Source organism: Solea solea, chromosome 3 (assembly GCF_958295425.1).
Source record: "Solea solea chromosome 3, fSolSol10.1, whole genome shotgun sequence".
Classification (NCBI taxonomy): Eukaryota; Metazoa; Chordata; class Actinopteri; order Pleuronectiformes; family Soleidae; genus Solea; species Solea solea.
In genome coordinates, this window is record NC_081136.1 from 33788314 (window position 1) to 33810178 (window position 21865).

At 42.6% G+C, this 21865-nt stretch overlaps 1 protein-coding gene across 2 annotated transcripts in view; it reads left to right on the top strand.

Annotated features, from left to right (window-relative positions):
* The window catches only part of snd1 (staphylococcal nuclease and tudor domain containing 1), a 167813-nt gene that overhangs the window by 81706 nt on the left and 64242 nt on the right, over positions 1-21865 (top strand). The gene's annotated exons all lie outside the window — the stretch shown is intronic.

Consider the following 21865-nt stretch of genomic DNA (forward strand, 5'->3'; position numbering starts at 1 on the left):
TTTCTTTTTTCTTTTTTTTTTTTTTTTAATACTCGGTCCCTTGTTCTGTGGCTTTCTGGGGCTTTGTGTAGCTTAAAGGAATGGACAGGCTGTCCGAGCAATAGGCAGGCATGGATGGATGGTGGCATCCCCACAGCAACCACATTTTAACCCCCTCCTCTCAAGCAATATTCCAGGCATTCCAAAAGAGTCTGGCAAAGCTTCCCAGCATTGCTTTGGTGTCAAAGGCAGGCAGATGGAACACAGTTCCTCTCACTGCCTCACTTCCTGTCGCTCTCTTTCCCATCTTTGTGCCTTTTTTTCACTTCATCTCCCCCTTGCCTCTCACTCTTTTTGTACTGTCCTTTAGTGGAAAATGGAGAAACATGAATGGACTGCTGACGCATCCTGCTCGGAGCAGTGCTTTGGTTTGATGCAGTGTGTTTTTGTGCATTAACTCCCCCCCACACACACACACACACACACATACTCCACTCTCACCCTGCTCGCCGTCTTCCCTTCTCTTCTCATTCTCTGTCCATCACTGTGTCACTTGACTTCCATCGCTAGCTTTCGTGCTCTCTATACAATTTCCTGCCAGCTCACATTTGCATTCGCTGCTTTGTATTTCCCTCCTTCAGTTGTATGTTTGGGTTATTAAGGCAAAGAACTGTAATTTATTCCTTTTCCATTTCGTTCTTGTTATTCTCTGCGAAGAATAAAAAGGTTTAGAATGGTAGAATTGTTATGTTACAAATGAGTTACTCATTTGTAACATGTAGGATTTTTGATAACCTTTTCTGCTGGCTGCTGGGTCTACACCTTTAGCATTTTCACTTCTCCACCTCTCCTCTGATATGTAAGCCTGGACAGGTAGTTAGAGTACTCCAAACAGGCAGGCCTTAACCCTCAATTTTAGCACAAACTGTTGCTCGAGGAAGCACCCAGCCGTAAAGGTCATGTTAAGGAAGGCGACCAAGAGAAAAATGAGACGTGTTTTACCGTCCTGCCACAGGAGAAGATGCAAAACAGACACACCTGACTGTTCCATCGTCTCTCTCTCTCTCTGTCTCTCTGTCTCTCTCTCTCTGTCTCTCTGTCTCTCTCTCTCTCTCTCTCTCTCTCTCTCTCTCTCTCTCTCTCTCTCTCTCTCTCTCTCTCCAATGATTTGTACATGACTCATGTCTATTAAACGAGGGAGCAGTGTGGGCAATTTATGGCTGGTAAAGCTAGCCGTGACGGTCCGATAGGCGTGTGTGCATTTGTGTCCGAGGTAGAGTGTAAGTGTGTGAAAGAGAGATGGAGGAGAGAAAACATGTGAGCCAGAAAAGGTCACACTGCCTGTAGCACAGTATGTTATTCCCACCGGCACAGGAGTAGGAAGTGGACCCCTATATAACACATACACACACACACACACAGACTTTCTCCTTGACTTATCTCCAGTTGAATACGAATGAGCTTCAATGAAGCATATGCAAGACTGTGGTGGCAGCCACAGGAGGATGGTGGGATTTTCCCCGTTAAAAAAGAAAGGCTGTTTCCTTTTCTCTCTCCACAGGGGATTCCCTAGGACTGGTAGCCATGTGAATGCTGATATCAAAGGTGTGCTCCACTGCTACATCCCCCTCCCCCCTCACTGCGTCCTCTGAGCAAGTAAACGTGCGCTATAATGGGGACGTACCGTAGCATGTTTTAACAATGATGCGGTCGCAACTATGCAAACATTTCATTGATCTGTTGTCACCTGAGCAGACTTTAATTGAGGGATCCTCTGGTACCCGGTGTGCCCACTGACTCAAATCAAATGTAATACAGTGTGTGTACGCTGGTGATTTTCTGTACATGTAGTCTGCCACTGTTCATGAGCAAGTGACCTAGAATGAGTTCAGGTTGTGTTAATTTCCACTTTGCACATTGCCTTGCTCAAGGGCACCCCAGCCCTTGACCCATCCTGGGATTTGAACAGGCGACCCTCTGGTCACAAGCTGGGTACGAGGACAAGTGCTATCTAACTACAATAATTCATTGACCCATAAAGTGACCAACACCACAAGTCCAGCTCTCTCTTGTTGTCTGTTTTTCTCTTTCCTGTTGTTTCCTATTCTTACCCTATTTCTTTGTCTGTCAGTGGTCACTGCCTTCTCACTGCTGATTGGAGCCGGGGTCATGGCCTGCCAAACTCTGTAATGCTCCACTGACCAAAAGTGGCCAACCCTTTGTGTTATATAGCTTAGCCCTGGCCTGGAATGACCCATATGCCTGGATTGTCAGCCAAACTGTGTGATCACAGCAAGTTTTTCTTAAGCCTCCAGCATGTGAGTGTGCTTTAGTGTCTAGTGTATAAAGTAGTGTCCTACACCGTGGCCAAACAGTATATGCTTTCTCAGTGCGACATACAGCGCGTTGATATGAAAAGTGTTGTCAGGCCTTGCCCCCAGGACTTGCTGACTGATGACGGTCTTGATGAGCTGTCAGATATGCGGGATCCTGCCCCTGCTTTGCAACCCCTGCCCGCTGTGTTTCACCTACAGCTCTGTGCAGCCACCTTTCGCAGTGGGACACGAGGATGCTGGGGTGTAGTTAGCGGGGACCATGCGACCTACTTTGGTGTCCGCTAGACAGCCAGTATGTTCACGGGGTGTATGCAAACGGTACAGAGGCCGTCCTCTGGGGTTGAACGCTCGCAAATCTGGGCTGCGGCCAGTCACATGTAGGTCAGCAGCCTGTGACTGTTTGCATGTGTGTACGTGTCAGTAATTCCGTTTGTATGAATGGCCTATGGTATAGTAGCAATAATTACGAGGATGTTAGAGTCGAATGATAGCTCTAATGATAATGTCATTGCCCCTGCCATTGCCAGGATCAAGGATTTACAGTGCAGGCCCTTAGGCAAAGCCCCACATGGTTTTCTGTGTGAACGCAGCAGAACAATATTTTCCCAAGGAGACAAGCGGCACACTATTTTTGGGGCTTGTCTTGTGCTTTGAGAGAACATTACAAATGTTATGCATTCAGGTGCGAGTTACATGTGTTTATATCCAAGTATCCAGTAATCTCTCAGTTTCAGATTGCACACCAGTGGCCGCCATGACATGATGTTATCATAAAAGCATTTATTTTTTTCCCTGGTCAAAATACTTAAATGTGCATGAGCACGTACACGTGTGTGAGCGCAGACACCCCAGACTCAATAATGCTGACCTTGAGGTAAAGAAGGTTTTCATTTCAATCTCCACAAATTAATTCTGCAGGAGATTATGTGTGACACATAAACACACACACTCACACACACACACACACTGCTATCAGTGTCCCAGAAAAGGCTTAAAATGCTTGCGCTTTATGCTTGTGCACACGCACGCACCAATCATGCCAGCGTACCAAAAGATTATAACACTCAATAAGGTATATTAGTGGCTTACATCTGGCCAGGTGAGATGAGAAAGTGTTTTTATGCACCGCTTTGTCTCGCTAGTTTGGTTCCAATAAACTTGTGTGACCTCCACTAAGCATAATAAAGTCATTTTGATATTTTCAGCATTTGCTTGTATTGGACATTCCTTTGTCGTTAATGCCTTTGGATGGCACGTTAATGTAGAGCAATGTGGATGAACTGTTAAGATTAGGTGAAACAAGATAATACATTCTGTTATGAATCAATATTCCTTTAAATTCCCCTTTCTCTTTCTCCATTTTGTTGTGTTTGCCTCAACTGTTTCACAATTTTCCCTTTTATTTCCTCTCCTTGACTTTTGCTTTTGTTATAGCTGTGCCGTTGCCCCCTTTCTTTTCTTTCTCTCACCCTCTCGTCCTCCGTTTCTTGTCCCTAATCCCCCTCTTTAACTAAGACACTACTTTCTACATTGTATTTTTGGTGTGCGAGAGACAAACTGTGTCTTTCTGAAATAAGGGACGTTTCAGGTTGTGGCAACTAGAGGGCTCACGGTGAAAGACAAACATTTCCACGGCTCTGTTTTTCATTCATTCTGTGTTGCTAGCGTCGTCTCCTGACTAATAGATTTCAGTATGTTGAGCTGTGTTCACAGTGGCTGCCAGAGCAGGGATTAGCCCGAGCGCTGTTAGTTGGAAGCAGAGTAAAGATGATGGTGCTAGGTTAACACTGTCAACTCAATCAAAATGAGCCAGGAGAACGACGTGTTCTTTCCTGGAACTTTCCAAAATTCCAACTATAATCATTTGCAAATATTTTTCTTTTTAGATGTAAAACACTTTCCGTCACGTCTCACTCTTATTTTTCTAACAAACGCTAATGCTCGCCACGACTTGCCCTGGCCGTGTCACTGGTCAGTTTGCTTCATTAGGATTCATGCAGCATATCTGTATGTGCGTTCATCACAATGTTGCCTTGCCAACTGCCAGGCTGTTGGAAATGGATGTCTCTTTCTCTGAGCAATGTGAAGGTAAAAACATAGTAATTCACCACAGAGAGGGCAGCTAAATCTTCTCGACTTTTAGCTCCTTTGCAGCAAAGATGCTGTCTTTTTTTCTTCTTCTCCAGAACCACCCCTCTCTCTCTCTCCCTCGCTCTCTTTCTTTTGCTTTTATGTCCTTGGGTTGGTCAATACAAACTTCTTAACTGGTGAGCTGTTACTCTGCGATATTTTATGTGACATTAGTCCCATATCGGGCTTTGCATTACTTCTCCTTGTCTCAGTTCACTTACTAGTTTTTATAGACTAGAATGGGGGGCTGTAAAAAGGATTTATTACACTAACCAATGCTTTGTCTCACCTTGCCTTGATGATGACAAACAAATGTGAAGCTTTTCCTGTAGCCTTTATACAATCACAAGTGTAAAATGTCTATTGGTTGAGGTAATTGGAAATAACACTGCAACAAAAAAACTCCCAGTTTGCCCTTTAAAGTACAAATCTCCCTTTATAAATAATAACATCTATACTTTCTGGTCTTTATCATCATCATGCTTGGAACTGGATCCTCACAGACACTTTTGCCATACTGAAGTTGACACCTTTTGTTTCTTCTCCCACTATGATGCCCCTGACCTTCACGTATCCCCCTCTCCCTAATATCACCACGGCAATTACCTTCTTTGCAGTTTTATTTTTTCCTGAAACTCTAAATCCCTGAATCTCGATCAATTCATCATGTAGGGGGGGGATTAGCCCTACTGAGGCCTGGTACTGCACACACACCCAGGGATGCAAGGCTGGGGAGGGGAGAAACAGCTTTTCATTTTTGACAAATCCACCTTGCCCCATACCCTGATAATGTTTTCCACTTACATTTTTATGTGTTTGTAAGCGCATGTGTCCGTCTCACTTTGTGCCTCCCTCGTGTCGGATATCATCTGGGTACAGAAAGTCGAATTTCATCAGTTCAAATTTTGATTTCATCACCGATAGTAACCTTGTCTGTCTTTCTGTGTGCGCATGAGCTAGCTGCTCTCCAGTGTGAGCATTATACTCAGAGAACGGTAATCAAGTGCTGGATTTTCTAAGAGGTATGAAAAGTTATTGTTACGACATGAAATAACATTTTATTTGTATAAAGCAGTAGAGAATGGAAGTTTGTGTATGTGTGTAGCTGCCAGTGAAATACCCAGTGTGTCTACATTTGTTCCCACACTAGAGAATTTTAGAAGCCAAACTAAGTGTGTCTAATCTGTAAGTGCAGTGTCAAACGTTGTGCGCCGATAATATACCTGCTGTAGCTCCAACGACAGAAGCACTGGAGCAGTTCTCCACCCAAGCACCTAGGAGACAGTGTAGGGTTAAGGGGAAGCTTAAGGTTGACAGATGGATACAAGTGGACATTGACTTTATTTATGAAACAACCAGGAATTAAGGAAGTAATGCAAGTAAGAGGTTATAGGTTGAAGGGGGGAGAAATTCCCCCAGCGTATGCCATCCCCACACACCCTGTTACACCAGTAACTCCACACTCCATGACCTTGCTTAAATGCGTTTTCTGTAGCAGAGCAATCAGGGATTTCCCCCGAAGGTAGGCAGCGGCTGGAGGCCAGCAGGGTCCCAGCTATGAGAGCGGGTTGGGGTGCGGTGGGGGAGGGGGGTGTAAACCAGCAGGCAGCACTTTCTAAATTGAAGTCAATAACACACAGCAGTCCATTCTATAAGAGCCGGTCCTCCCACACGTTCTGCTTTCAGCCACTGAGGAGAGCTGATGGTAGGACGTCGATGGAGTTCTCTAAAGTACCTCTACACATGGCAACATGTGTTTGTGTGGGTGAATGCGCACGAGGGTGAAGAGAGGCCAGGCACCAAAGGATCAGGCACCTCGTGAAGAAAACCAAGTGTTTTACTTTGCCTCTTATAGTGTGGTTGACATTGCTACAGCAAAAAATTGGAAAACATCAGGGATGGAGAAACCAAATGCTCTTAGCCTGCTGCACAAAGGGAAAAAAGTGCTTTTATTCTACATGCACCTATTGTGCGAAATCTTGCTAATGCTGGCATATCTGAGACACACATGCACATACAGCCTTACTGTGCCCTTAATCCCTTTTTTCATGTTAGCACTTCCACATAGCTTTGGGGGATTAAAAGTAGCATGGTTGGCCTCCTCTGAATAGTGGAAAGGAAAGGAAATTATTAGTAACTGGTAGAGGGTAGTCAATCTGGCTGACATGAGTTGGGGTGGATGTGCGATGAACTTGCACACACCTTCGATTTGAATCTGATGACGACCTTGTAATGACTGCAATAGCATGGAATGGGGCATGATTTGTTTGGGAGCTTGCACTTTTGCGTACTTTTGCTGAGCCAATTGATTAAAGAGAAGTAGATGGTAGGCTGCAGTTTTAATACACTGTTCTCAGCTCGTGTTTTCCACAGGCAAAAGCAATTTCATGATAAAAGCACATTTACTTCTCAACTCTTGTGTATATGCAACATTTTCACAGTGTGTGAGAATACGTCTTTTAAGCAAAGGTAGTTCTTCTAGATTGAGTCATAACAGTCTGCCCTGCCCTCACCCCCCCACCCGGTATCTGGAGGAAAAAATCGCACATGCAGACGCATATGTTCCTACTCGGATGCATGTCGTTGCTTTTATAATGCAATGAAATGTTTAAATTTTACATGATACTGAGGGAATAAGCTAAACGAAGCGTGGCTTTATTCCTCATCCACAGGGCTCTTTAACGATCCTTCGCATAAATCTCAGTAAGACTTTAATAGCTGTCATCTTTACATTGACTAAGTGCATTATGTTTTTATCTACATTATTATATTTGCACTGTTGTTTCTTGCTGTTCCACCATTATTTGCTGGTAGTTTTTTGTTTAGTAGGTCAGGCTGCACATGCCTGCAAGTCATCCTACTGTTGCTCTTTCTATTCTCTCTGATGGCATCAGTTTAGGTCACTTACACCCAGTTGTGTTTATTGGTGTGTGGCCTGGTTGTTTTTTTCATAATAACCTACACACACAAAAACACATTGGCTTGACACATGGATGAACAGTAGTAATTTCCCCAGGCAGACATTGATTTCACTTTAATTTTCCTGCCACTCATTGTTTGACATCCCGCTGAAAATTATAAGTTTGACTTGTAACCTATTGAAACCCGTGATTTTCCTCTTTACTTCAGCCGTTGTCGCAATTAAAAATAGTAGTTGTTGTTTTCAGATGCAGTCACATTTTTCTACTTCAATAACAGCTATTAAATGTATATTAATAACGGTTAATCATTCCCAGGTTTGTAAAGTGAGGCAAACATGCAACTTGTATTTTCTAAAATACCATCAAACATTTACCTGAGGAGTTTATAGTTTCAGGTCTTCAGTACAACATGGTTTCTGTTGTTCTAGTGGTTAATTATGGGACCTTTTCTGCTTTGCCTCAATCCCGCCGTTGTTTTTTTGTGAACATAGTGGTTCCTCTGGATGATAGATGCTCTGGTCGCCCTCCGTTACTCCCCCAAAAGTGTTTAATCAGGTATGATCTAACTTAAAAACAACATTAGGTTGCGCTGTAGTTGAACGTGGTGCTCATGAGACCGCCTGCTAGCGTATGCAGTTTAATTTGCATCTCTTATCCTGAGATGGCTTTGCTGACTTAACTGTCTAGACGGCCTTCTTCTTCTTCAAGAGGTGGCGTTTGTTTTTCTGTGTGTGTGTGTCTCATCCCTGTTATATCATCCGTTTTAGAGGCTCGGCTGTACACGGCAAAAAAATAACTAAATTGATGAAACCACTGAGACACTCTGGTTTGTATTTTCTTTTGAGGAAACAATCGAGCTTTCCACTTATTAATTCAGTGGAAAAAAACAGCCTGTGGGCACAGGGATTTACCTCTTAAGAGGTGCCCCATTGGGTATTCAAGCAGTAAGCCTGGGCAGCATGAGTGTTGAGCTGGCCACAAGATTGTTGTAGCTTGTAGCTCAATGATACAGGAGTGAGGTGTCGGCTTTTTGCCTGTGGGCACATTGTTGAAATTGAATTTGAAGAGAGTCGCTGTGTCCCCGCCTGTTTTGGAGTGAGTGTTATCCATCCTATTTGGAAGCACAATTGTCATATTGCACACCTGGCGGTGTTAAAAGCTCTCCTGCAGGAAATGGTACATTCTAAGCCAAAAATATCAAGTACACACAATTGCACCGCAAATGGTTGTTTGTCGCTGTGTTAAATTTATTCTGTGCCATTAGAAGACATGTGTTTTTTTTGTGTAACACATGCTTGTATTCTACTATTAAAAATCATTGCATTATCCTTTAATTGTTCCATATTTTTATCTTACTGTTGTATCTAAACGGAACTTACATGGACCATGAGGGGGAAGAAAAAGACAGATGCCAGTTAATACTATGATGAAGTAGAGCACATGTAACCTTGGCGACAGCACATGCCATGGTGACTACAGTAGCCCTACAGCACTGTAGTCACAGCACTGGTGAGGCACTGACTCATTCTGAGTCGAGGCCTGTACGTTAGTTCTTGTTGTCGAGGTGGCAAGAACAGGAGTTAGTTCTGTACCAGGACATTTCCTGCTACACGAGAAACTAGAGTGCACAACTCCTGAGAAGTCAACATTTCCGCCTTAACCGTGCCCACTTCAAACTCTGGCCAGTCCCGGAAAAGTTGTTGGAAATAGTTCTACCCAGATGTGTCAAGAACAAGCTGCAGGAACTATAATGACGTCATTCTTTTCTCGCAGCCCTGGGAGAGAGAACAAATGTCTCTGTTCTTGCAAAGTATGTACAGGCCTTCAGATTTAGTATATAGTGTGTATTTGTACCTGAATTTTACACAGAAATTGATAAAATAATGACTTTGTAAGTCTGTAATAGAAACATGAATCAGCCGAGCGTAGTGACATGTTGGTGTGATACCTTTTGGTTCATGTTCTCTCACCAGTGACTCAGTCTTCCTACACTTGTTACCTGGTCATATTGTGATGTATTCAGCTGTGAATCGCTCACGAACTTTGGTCTTTTGTGCACATGCGTCTCAGTCCTGTACGTGATTTCTACAAGAAGAAAAATAAACGGCTAAGAATGTGCTCAGGGACACAAGCCTCAAGCCCTAGAGATGCTCTAAAAAGAACACAACAGAGGTGCCTGTATAGTACCTCCATAGTCTTGTGGGGAAGGGAAAAAAATAATCCTGTGCCTTCAACACTGTTTCGTCATTTGTGACCTGTTCTGAGTTTTCTGTCTTTCTCCTCCCATTCCTTGTTTTTCTACCTCCACTTCTCTCACTCTCTCTCTTGTTTGTGTTATTTTGTCCATTTCTCTCCCCTGTCTTCTCATTTCAAAGCTGTTTGGAGGCCCACTTTTGTTTTTTGACACAGATTTCTCTTCACTTTTCCCCCAAATGGCAGGAGAAATACAGGAAAGAGATGATTGGAGCAAAGTTGAAGAGCTAGTGGTATCAGCTGATGGTGTCATATTTGCGAAAATATCAGCGAGGGATAGAAAGAACCATTTGCATTTTTGTGGACATAAAAAAATGGTCTAATTAATTTTATTTATGTCAAGGTACGTACTATTTCTCAGCCTTGGTAACTGGGACCATGTGTTTCCAGATATAAGTTGCGGCATCTGTTACTTCCTTCCCTCCACCCTCTGCATTATTATTCATTTTTCCCAGATGGTGTGTGTGCAGCATCTCTCTTGCACATCTAATTCTGACGTTTGTTTTGAGCACTCTGTGCTGTTTGTGTGGCTGTCTTCTGTTATACTTCAGCCCGCACTGTTTGACATGGTTATTGCGTAGAGGTTAGTGGTGTTTGAGCGTGCTTTTCTTGCTCAAACTTTTTCAAATTGCTCTCTCAGGTGTGAGCTTGGTTGATCTGGGCCTTTTTTTCCTGCTCAGAATGACCCGTTCATGTTCACTTTCAGTGTATATATATAATGTCAGTCAGTCTCTAGAGCTTGTGTTCTGCTGGCCAAACATCCTTGTTTCCTTTGAAGGACCAAATATCCATCACTGTGTCTGAACACACTTGCCCAAACTGAGGAGGATTGTCAGCAAGAGATTACACCCCAACTACCCCCCCCATGTGATAGAGCTCTGTTTCATGATACTTTGTTCCCAGCGGTGCGTCTGTACACCAAGCACAGGTGCAGGATGGCTGTAATCCCATTTATTTGACACCACACAGATTAGATTAACTAGCGCATGCAGTTACTAGCATAGTCAGCGTGGTCCGAATGTGTTGCACTTGACGAAAGAAAGTCGAGGGCAAATCATATTTGCCACTGAATCATCCTTCGCAGTCCAGCAACAGACCAGCTGCACAGCTCCTAAGTAGGCTTGAGTTGATTCAATCAGTTCCTCCTCTTCCTCTCGCGCACGTGCACACACACACAGACCGCCACATACCACGCACCTCAATCCCCTGTCTCATTTGCTGATGTTCACTTGGCATTTATGTGATTGAGCGTGCAGCCTGGTAGAATTGGATTGCCAAAATTGAAGAATGATTATAGCGTGATTCATCCCGAGAGGTGTTTCTGTCTTGTGCCTTTTGACTGGGGTCAGATTATCATTTCCTGTTCGGTGACCTCTGACTGAGAAAGATTCCTTTCAGCCCACGGTATCTTTATAATGTCTCATTGTGTCAAGAACACAGTTATTTTCCGTTTAATATCAGAAGGGCTGTTCTGCTCAGTTTCTTCTTTGTTTTTACTTCTTGTTTATCAGACAACCCCCCCCCCCCGGCAGCGTTGACCCTTCCACTTCCATGCCCACTGGTTACTACAATATAGCAGCATGAAGTACCTCTTCAGCAGCTCATCACCACTTTTCCCACACTCAAAAATTCCAACCTCTGCCTAACAACTCACCAACCAACCCCAACAACCGGGCACTGGCGTCGCGTTTTTGACAAGCCCACAGAAAAAAATGACAAAAAGCCGTGCTGAGAAATGCCTCTGTTGGCCCTTTCCTTCAACCCCTAACGCGCCACCCCCCACCATCCCCCCCCTCCGCGATTCTCTCACTCTGTCAGCACAGGCAGAGTCTGGGAGGACAGAAATGGCTTTTTGAGTGACACAGGCTGGCTGCGCCATTTGCCGTGTCAACTGGTGAAAGAGGATAGAAAAGGAGGTGGAGACAAATGATGATGGCCTGGTCATGATTGTTCCGTGCCCCGTCTAGCTTTCAGCCACCATCTTTCCTCCCAAGGTCATTGAAGTCCCAAGAATGATTGACACAACACCAGTAGGTGTTGGGGTTATTTATTTTTTTCTCGTCCCATTTGCATGATACACTTAGTCTCTTTTTGTTTTCAACTTTATTGAGCACATTTGTAATTATTCTCTCCAGATTTCAAATCCTTGTGTTCATAAAACTCCTGTCTGTCTCTGTCCACATCTGTGCACAATTCCAAATCATGACAACATTTTCCTTTTGTCGGAGAGAAAGACATCCAAATAGAACTCGGGAGTAATTCACTTTCTGATGTTGTCAATCAGTGCACACTCTTCATTCTCCCATCCTTGACGAGTCCAGCTGGCTTGCGTCCAACCTTTTTTAATGTCCTCATCAGCAATAGCTGTCAGTGCACTGAAATGTCCAGGAGGGAATCATGTAACCCCGCTGTTTTCCCTGCAAAGAGCTATCTATGGCAGGGACCTCTGGTTTTGCCGTTTGCAGCCGTGGAATTATAAATATTTAAAATTCCATTATGAAATTTTAAATCGACTCATAAAGCCGTGCAGCAGGTGGAGCGTGATTTAAGAAAAACGGCTGCCGATGTGTCGGATATATTATGGACTTTCCCCTTTCATTTTTATTTGTTACCACTTGTTGGCTCCCTTTTATGTGGGAATAGTAAATGGGATTATTCGTTCCGTGTTATTAATGACAGGTTTTTGCATCATGCTCAACAGTCCGATCAGTGTCGAGGCCTTTGGTGTGCTGTTTCTTCACCCAAAAAAATTTGCTGTCAATTGTGAATGGCCAGCACTTTTGTGCCTGATCCACTGTGGCTTTTTTTTTTTACTGTCAAATAATGAAAATATAAACCATACTGTATGTACACAACAACTCCTTTCAGAATCTAATGTCAAAAGCCCCAGTATTGCAAATGACAGCTGATGATGTAACGCGTACAATCAGGCTACTTATGGCGTATTTCCACCGGCGCTACTCACATCGGCACGGCACGACTAGAGCTGCAACTAACGATTATTTTCATAATCGATTAAGCTGTAGATTATTTTCTCGATTAATTGTTTGGGCCATAAAATATCAGAAAACCTTAAAAAATGTTGATCGGTGTTCGTCAAACCTGGAAATGATGATGTTCTCAAAGGTCTTGTTTTATCCACAAACCAAAATGATTGACTTTTAATGATTTCTTTGTTATCCAGAGCAAAGAAATGAAGAAAATACTTACATTTATATGCTTAAACAATTGGAAATTGTGTTTTAATCATGAAAAAAGCTCAAACCGATAACTCGATTATCAAAATAGTTGTCGATTTAAGTGATCTACAGTTCGGCGCCGTCCGGCTTGATTTGTGTCTGGGACTTCTCTTGTGACGGCACTCTGGCCAGTCAGCGGCCGGCAGTCTGAACAATCATTGCATAGTACCTACTCGGCACTACTCATGGAAATATGCCATTTTAGTGTAGAATGTACTTTACTGACACATTTTTCGAAGCCATATAGTGGCACTTATTGTTAGTTAATTAGATGGTTCAGATGGTCTTAATGGACTTTTTTCCTTTTTTTTCTTCTATTGCTGTAAGAATTTAGTTATTTCTAAATACTTGGCTTTTTTATATATAGACGTAGTAAAGGCTGAGCATAGTAAATTCCTACATAGCAATTATACATATTTCTGCCACAGCTTCAACATCGAATGTGTTCGTGTGTCGTAAGCATAGGTCTTTGTTGATGCAGGACGGATAAATGGACTTGATCAATGTCTAAAATATTTCCATTTGTAAATTAATTAATAAAATACAGCAACTAATACAAGTAATACAGTTTGCACATGTGTGCTATACTGGTCAACTGAACAGAATCACAGTTCAACATACAGTCTCTTTGTCATGGGGTATAGAAAATGTGTTCTCGCACATCTAATTCTGTGTTCTTTTTCCATCGCTGTCCTTGTTGCTGCTGCTACTCCTCAGTGGCCAGGGTTTATTGGTTTTGTACTCTCAGGTGCATGTATAAATAGACACGCAGGATAGCAACGCTGTCATTCAGAGGTAATATGGCTTATTGCCCTCTCCAATCATTTTGACCACCCCCAAATGTGCTCAATGTGGCTTGACTACTCCCCCGCACCCACCACCCCAAGCTCTCGCTGCTTCAGGCATTGATTTGAAGATTTAGACCCTTACTTCCCATTGCTTTCTGACACACTGGAGCCTCAGGAAGTGGCGTGTCACAGTGCGCTAAGTGAAACAACATGAAACATGCTTCAGTATCCAAGTGTTGCATTTGTTCCAACGTGTGCTCAGGCTTTTGTTACTGAGGTTGTTGACAAAAAAAAAAAAACTACTAATCTAAAGTAATAACTTTTTACAGAGATATGACATTTGTTTTCAAGTCTTTCAATAACTCACAGCCCAGTTCAATTTATGTCTTCCCACCTGCACCCGAACACCAGCCAGTTACGGGGAATTATGATATTAGTAATATTACAAATGTAGCTCAATATTCATCGACCGGCATGCCATGTCGCCCCTCTCTTAAAAATGAGATGGATTGTAGTTATTGCTGTTATTGATTTTAATAACCAGGCTGTTAAACCCCAATGCTGAGCCTTGTTCTAGCTCAGCTACTTCTTGTGCCATGTAAAGGCTCTGCTGTTCTTTTATGTGGGTTAAGAGGATCTATAAGCGAATTTAACTACAAGTTTAGCGTGATTAGCTTTGCAACTGTAGGTTTGCTGTATTTGCTGCTTCCCTTTTCCCCATCAAACCTTCTAAATAATAATAATAAGATACACTTAAAATATACATTTAATTTTGATCATGGGATATGCAGAGTTGAGTTAATGTTCTCTGATCATTTTCTAATCTCTGCACCAAAACTTTTCTAATCTTGGAATGTGAACATTTTCTAACGTTTTCTAATCTCTGAATGTGATTTCCAGGTTTGGTAAACACTGATTGGCATTTTTCTTTTTTTTTTTTTGACATTTTCCTACATTTATGGACAAAAAATACTCGATTATAAGAGGAAATAATCAACAGATTACTCGGTTCTAAAAAAAAATCAATCATTAGTCGCAGACCTATGAAAAATCAAGCGTCCTCAAAACACTACCGATCAATTAGAACAGACGGAGAGACACTGACTGATGTAGAACTTTATCAGCCGTTACATCATCACAGGTCTTGCATTACTCAATGTTACTGACCCTTCCCTCTATGCTCGGACTCGTCAAACCCCCCCCACAGTGTCTAATTGTTGTATATGCAAGGGCTTCAGGGGTAGAATGACGAAAAGTAAGATCACAAAGGTCAGTGAGCATCATGCAGGCCTGCAGGTTCCAACCAGAGCTTATTTCAGTTCACACGATTCAGCGTGACCTTGTTTACATGTCATGTTTTCGTAATTAAAAAAAAAAAATCTAAGCTTCAATCTTGGGTTTGATGGTTATTTTAAGCACTGTAATGAATTTAATGGCTTTATGAACTGTCCGCAATTTTGTATAAAACGGCACAAGAAAATAAAGAGTTATTGCAGTTGTTTCAGATTACGTGTCATTTGCAAGAAGATTAAATTTGTTAAGGCGCATAAAACACCTTAACTTGCTCGGTGCAATAAGGGGTTGAAACCCCCAACAGATATTTCTGTAATTTATTGCTTCAGTTTAGTGGCGTACTGTAGGTTATTTAAAGAGGACGACTCCAGCCTCTGTCCTGATTGACTCACTATTGACCCCTTCTCTTTCTCTCTCTCTATCTTTGCTTCGACTCTAGTGTTTGTGAAGGCTTCATAAGTCTCTCAAAGCCCTTCTGTGAAATGTTTAACTCTTCACTTTATTCTTTTCCTCCGCGCTGGCAGTAACTCCAGACTATTGACTGTTGAGAAATGTGCTTCCTTTTTAATTCCTTTGTCTTAGCATACAGAGAAATGGCAGTTCTTAAAACTTAAAGTACACAACGTATCATGACTCTTTTCTGTGTACATGGCGTTCTTTGCATTACAAATAAAATCCCTTAAATGTGTCTATGTTATATGGGCAATGTTGTGAAATGTATCCCCTTGACTCGAATCTATTATGAAAACATTGAAAATGATTCCCAGATTGTCCTTAAAAGCCTCCGAAAGATGTCTTTTAGCTTTCTTCATATTAATAAAGTAAATTGGAGGAAAGCTGTCTTTAAATCACTAACAAAAAGTTACAAACACTGATGCATTGACGCTGTAATGGTAACACTTTCCTTTTTTGTGTTCATTGGAGATCGCTTAATGGACACTTTTTCAACATCTTAACGCTTATAAAGGAGCACTGCAGGGACAAACGCTGCAACTAAGTGTTTATTAGTTTCTGCTGTAGAATTTTTTTCCCCTAAACTTGTCCCGGTAGAGAGAGTCAAACATAGTCTGAGTTCCATTTTAAAGGTGAGAGATGTCAGTGTATAATAAAGAATTCTGAACGACTAGCAGGTAATAATGCCACATCTTTGTGTTTTTCCCCTTAGCATATCCAAATTATTTAGTTGGCTCTTGCCCCATTCTTCATTGCTTTCTTAAAGGAATATTTTAAGATTTGCATTTAGCTTTGTATTACTAGGATATTATTTTTGAAAAAGTGTGCTTCCCAACTTCCATTTCCCCTGAGAAGAGTTGCGTGTCCACCAGTCTGAGCCTTGGTCCAAGCCTTGAAACTGCAATGCTAATTCCAGGCTTTTTAGGACCTGATTCCCGGAATGTAAAGAGTGTCTTCCATCTTTGCATACAGTTGCGCTAACAGTGGTGGGCACGTAACAAAGAAAAGAATGAAGATATTTCTCAACTCAGGGGAAACTGAGGTTTGGAAGCACAATGTTTCAAAAATACTAGCCCTATTGTAGTGATACAAAGCTAAATGCAAATCGATAAAGTATTCCTTTAACTTTCCCCACAGGCTAAGCTATACTCTCACCTGTTATGTCAAAACATTGACGCAGGGCAAACATCAATTATCTATTGATGAAAGAAAAACCCATTAATGGGCACCAGGCAGGTTTAATGGTGGGGATCATGCTTGTTTGCCTGACCGTTAATGGCCATGACCATTCAAGAAGGGCTTTGACCTTTCCCCCCACCTTGCCACCGACAGACGGCAGCCTTCCACTGACAGTGATGCATGGAACCCCCTGAGTCACATTGATCACCCTGGGAGAGTCGACACAGGCACAGGCACACTCACAACACACATTTGTGTACAGAGCGCTCGTCTTTGTAGCACCGCTGGCAGTGCCGTCCTTTGCTCATAACAAGTCAAAACTGGTGCAAAACAAACAAACAAAAGTTGGCTCAATGCTTCCTTAAATAGAAGTGTTATTTATTTATTTATTTATTTATTATTACAGAACTTGTTAAAGGCAAATTCTGGTATTTTTCGACCTGGGCCCCTGTGTCGGTGTGACTAGCACTTGCAAAACGTTTCATAATTGGTCCGGTAGATCACCTCGGGGCGCGAGCTGCGACAGGCGACCGGCTCGGTTTTTTATTGTAAGCAAGGACGTAGGTTTGGTTACAAGGCTGGTGACTCGCAGAGATGTTTCCATTGGGTTGTGATGCATTCACTGATGCTCGTAAAATCCTTTTTAACCTTTACAGCGAGTTTGCAGGTTTGCGTATTGGCGGTCCACCAATATTTGGAGAAAGCCCGACTGTCACTGCCCCGCCACATCCTTAGAGACAGGGAGATGTCTATGCATGCACTGTTGACGCCTGTTGCGTTCTACCGGACCAAATATGAAACTTTTTGTAAGCACTAATCGCATACACACCCAGAATTCCCCTTTAACAGGACTCCTGAAGAATTCAAGATGTACCAGAACAGTTTGACATGCTGTTTTCTGCAGATTACACCAATAACTATAGAAGCTGGATGACAAAAACCTAATTTTATGTTTGACCAGGGCATGTGCCCGCCATTTCCACCACCGTCGTTAATTTTTCCGGATCCTTTCTGCATATTTGTAAACACTCGCTTGGAAACAACACTACCTGGTTCAATCCCTCCCAGGCTCCACTTGATCAGCACGTGACAAATAGCTGTCTGTTCTGACCTTATGGTCTGAGAGTTAATGAACCAACCCAGTTTGGAATTGGTTGGTGCCACAGTTTTAGCCCTTGGCCTAGAGCTTAGCTGTACCACTAGCTTGCCAAGTAGGAACAGTCAATAACCAGCACCCACAGGCATCCTACTGGCTTAGGTTACTCAACCCCATCCAACCCGCTCCTATTAAAAGGCCCACTTTGGCTTTCATGATAATATAGAGCATCTCTTGCTTGTAAATGTTTTGTGTGGCCATGGATAAAAGGGAATACCATCGTTAAGTAAATATTAAAATGCCAGCCACACACTCTGCTTTCATTTTCATATTAAGAGGTTGCTTTTTGCATCTCATTTTGGCGTTCCTTCAGTTTGTCCTTTTTGACACGGACATTGTCTCACAAATTGAATGTTTTATTTCCTGCTTTGGTGACTTTGCCGAAATCCAGCGACTAGTGGTGACCTCTTTTACCCTCACTAACCTTTATTCTTATTTATTTTGTTATGGTAATAAACAGTTTGTTGTCTTTTAACTCTGGCTGCATCTGCCCCCACCCCCCAATTTTTTATTTTTTTTTTAATTACAGGCCCCATTAACACGCTATTTACATCCTTTCCTGGGCTATGCCATTAAGGGATCAATAGCGGTTTGGTTAATTCATTCATTTATTCTTCTTTGTCTCTCCCTCATGCCCCCCCCCCCCCCTTCCAACAGTGATCTATAACCATAGATTTATCTTGGAACCCACTGGCCTTTTCCTCTTTCGATTCGGACCACATGACATGGCAGCACATTTAGCCCTTTTATACCTAAACATCCCTGATATGAGGCTATGACAGAGGAACCTGCCAAATAAAAAGGATCTATAGGTAGAGTTTAACTCTTCTTTATCAGTAAGGCTTCAGGATAACGCATGAAAACTGCCTGTTACGTAATCAGGTATCTAGTTTATTGGGGGGATTTAGCATGTGTCCCTGCTTTCTTGCAGTACTGTGCTACTATCTTCCATTAACAGCAGTTTATGGACCTCAGTAATGGCTTTGCACAATTGATAATGGGCTGTGGGAAGATTTTTAGCGGGTGACATGCAAAAGCACGGGTAGTAGTTCCCTCTGGCTTTTGAGAGGGAGAGAGAGAGTGTGTGTGTTTTTGTTTATTCTTAGTTTTTCCTTCTTTTTAAGCAAATTATAGCACACTTGACTCCTGCTTAAACATTTCCACTGTGTTCGAATGTTTACTCCCTGCAGCTTGTCATTTTTCTCATCTCCCCTGTTAACAAGCAAAAATAAACTTGCACATTGAGTAAGTAATGTTGTCCACACCGTCGTCAGTGCCCTCACAAACCAGTGACAGCAGCACGGAGATCTTAAACTCAGGAGTTTTGTGTCGGGATGTGCAGTTTCTGATTCACATATCGCTGTCAGGGGCTGTTTACAACTTTGTTTGCAGTAATAAGTGTATTTATTACCTCGTCTTGGTTGTTCCACACTCATATGTCATCCTGGACACTTTGATTCAGTTTTCAAATCAGTTTTGATTAATTACATCCACCCAGAAGCAAGACCTTCACCAGATATCGATTCCTGTTTGAGATCTGATCAGAGTTGTTGGTTGTTTGTTTGTTTTGCTTGAGGTACACATGTTTCATTTAAAGGAACGCTGTGTGTCCGTGCAGAAAAATGATCCATGAAACGCAGCATGTGTGGCGAGAGAGGGAGAGAATGATGGACTGCTCATTCATCCAAATGGACTTTTCATGCAAGACTAGCCTTAAAACAGTGATGCTGACCAGTCGATGCTCGGCTTTTTTCCACTGAAATCCACGTGTCCCCATTTAAAGGACGAGCCGATCCTCTCCGTGTGACATTCATGGCTCTGAATCCAGAGCCATTGATTTTCTTTAAGTGAATAGGGAAGGTTAGGAATATGAATTAAGGTGGAGAGATTATCTGATTACTCTCCCACTTTTTTTGTCTTCACACTTTGCACCACAAGCAAAGGAGGGCTTAGGATCACTCGTCGCTCAGAAGAGTTTTGATCTTTTTACCCCAATCACACACACACGACACACCTTCACACTTCTCCAAGGCTCAGCTTGATAGTTCTTATGGCCCCAGCTCGCCACGACACAGTTTAGGTTGGTTTTCCACTACAAAAATAGCACCTACTCAACGGTTGAAACTGCCGTGACTTTGTTTTACACGCGACAAATAGCTAAATAAACCAGACTCCTCTGTTAAATATTGAGATTCTAGACATTTCCCTTGTAATTGTTGGAGATTAACCCACGTTTTTAAGGATTGTTAAGTCTTTTTAACCAATCTACAGTTCGGCATTGTTCCGCTTGATTCTTGTGTCGGACGTCTCTTCCTGTGACGGCACTCTGACCAATCAGTGGCCGGCAGTCTGGCGACGTCACGCGTAATATCGCCTCAGCTCGCTTGGACAGTCGGTGGAAACGCGTCATTATTCTGCTGGAAGAGCAAAAGGCTGTAGATTTGTTTTCTTTTCCCTCGTTAATAACTTTTACTTCATCTCTGGCTCTGTCCGTCTGCTGCTGTTCGTTGTCTCAGACTCCAGTCTTAGCATTCAAATACACACAAAGGTGAGGGGCAGAATCTAACCCTTCATAACCTACACATACTTTGAACCACATCAACGAACCATCTCATCATGATTCCATTTTGCCCATACACAGACTGGAGAGCCAAGTCAGTAGTCATATAGTCATAAAAGCATTCGTTTCCTTGTACCTTAATGAGAATGAATGAAGACGTGCCAAAACGTCTCTGCCTGCCACTCTGTTTCCCCCCCGGTGTTCGCTGCTTACATCTGCACATTACAGAGCGCTTTTTGACGAGCACATACAAACACCTCACTATATGTAACCAGCAGTCCTGAGGTTCACACCAAACAAAACCGTTTGTATGTTACGGTCGAGGCTTCGGCCTTTAAACTATCTTTTTTCGACCGCATCTGATAATTTGACTCCTGCAGACGTCAATATTGATTTGAGTAATTGGAATGCGCAGTAAAACTCAGATTTTAGTCGTGGCAGAGTTGCTGTCTGCAATGATTGAAAGCACTGACTGACACATTAATTCCCCTTTGTCCGGTGCATTATGGATATAGCCTGCCTTTTCCGGGTGAGATAAACCACAGTACATACATGCAGTAATAAACGCTTGAGGCAATACTTGAAATGAGTTTCAGACCTGAGCACCAGGTTGTACCTTATGGGGTTTTAAACGACCTGGACCGAAAGTGAGCACACCCTGCTCATTGTAACCTTTGGTATTAATGCATTTGCTTTTTCACCCTCCAGGTTTTCAAAAAAATTGTTTTCTTTAGCTTTGGTGATAAACAAGAATTCCTGTTGCCTGCCAATTTTTCAAATTGCCATCCCCGCTGTGTTCTTTTATTGTCCTTGGTGCGGCTCTGACATGACGTGTCGCCTACCACTGTCTTTTATGTTGTTTTTTTTTTTTATCCCCCCCACCCCACTTTTAAACAGTTAAGTGAATTAAATCTGCTGCAGTTTTAAAACATGCCCTCGGGCCAGGTTTCACTTCAGTGGCACCAAATGGCTTTGTCTTTTGTGCTTGTGAATTACTGCACATGCTTGCATGTACACACGCGTGGGGTTTGTGTGTGTGTGTGTGTGTGTGTGTGTGTGTGTGTGTGTGTGTGTGTGTGTGTGTGTGTGTGTGTGTGTGTGTGTGTGTGTGTGTGTGTGTGTGTGTGTGTGTGTGTGTGTGTGTGTGTGTGTGTGTGTGTGTGTGTATGCGGATTTTTTTTTTTGCCTTTTTTTTTTTCCCTCTCTTCCGTCCACTGTGTCGACACAATCCCAGCATTTATGAGATTACCAGAGCCCATTTGTGTTCCGGCGGGAGCCATCTTGGCTCGAAGGAGTCCTCCGCTGGGAACCATCTGGGCTCCACTCAAAGCAGTTTCCACAGTGCCTCGCCTGTCCTCGCCACATTGTGACCAAAACGATTTACTTAAAACTGAAGATAGAATTTTCCATTTTTTTGTCTATTCATAGATGTCTGATGTGTAGTTAGATCATGCTACTGAGCTCTGGCACCGGCACTGTCTGTGTGCTAGCTAAATGATGCTGTAGCCAATTAGCGATTCAGTGGTTAGAATAATTGTTGAGTTGAATAAGTGAGCATCATTTTCATCATAAATCTAC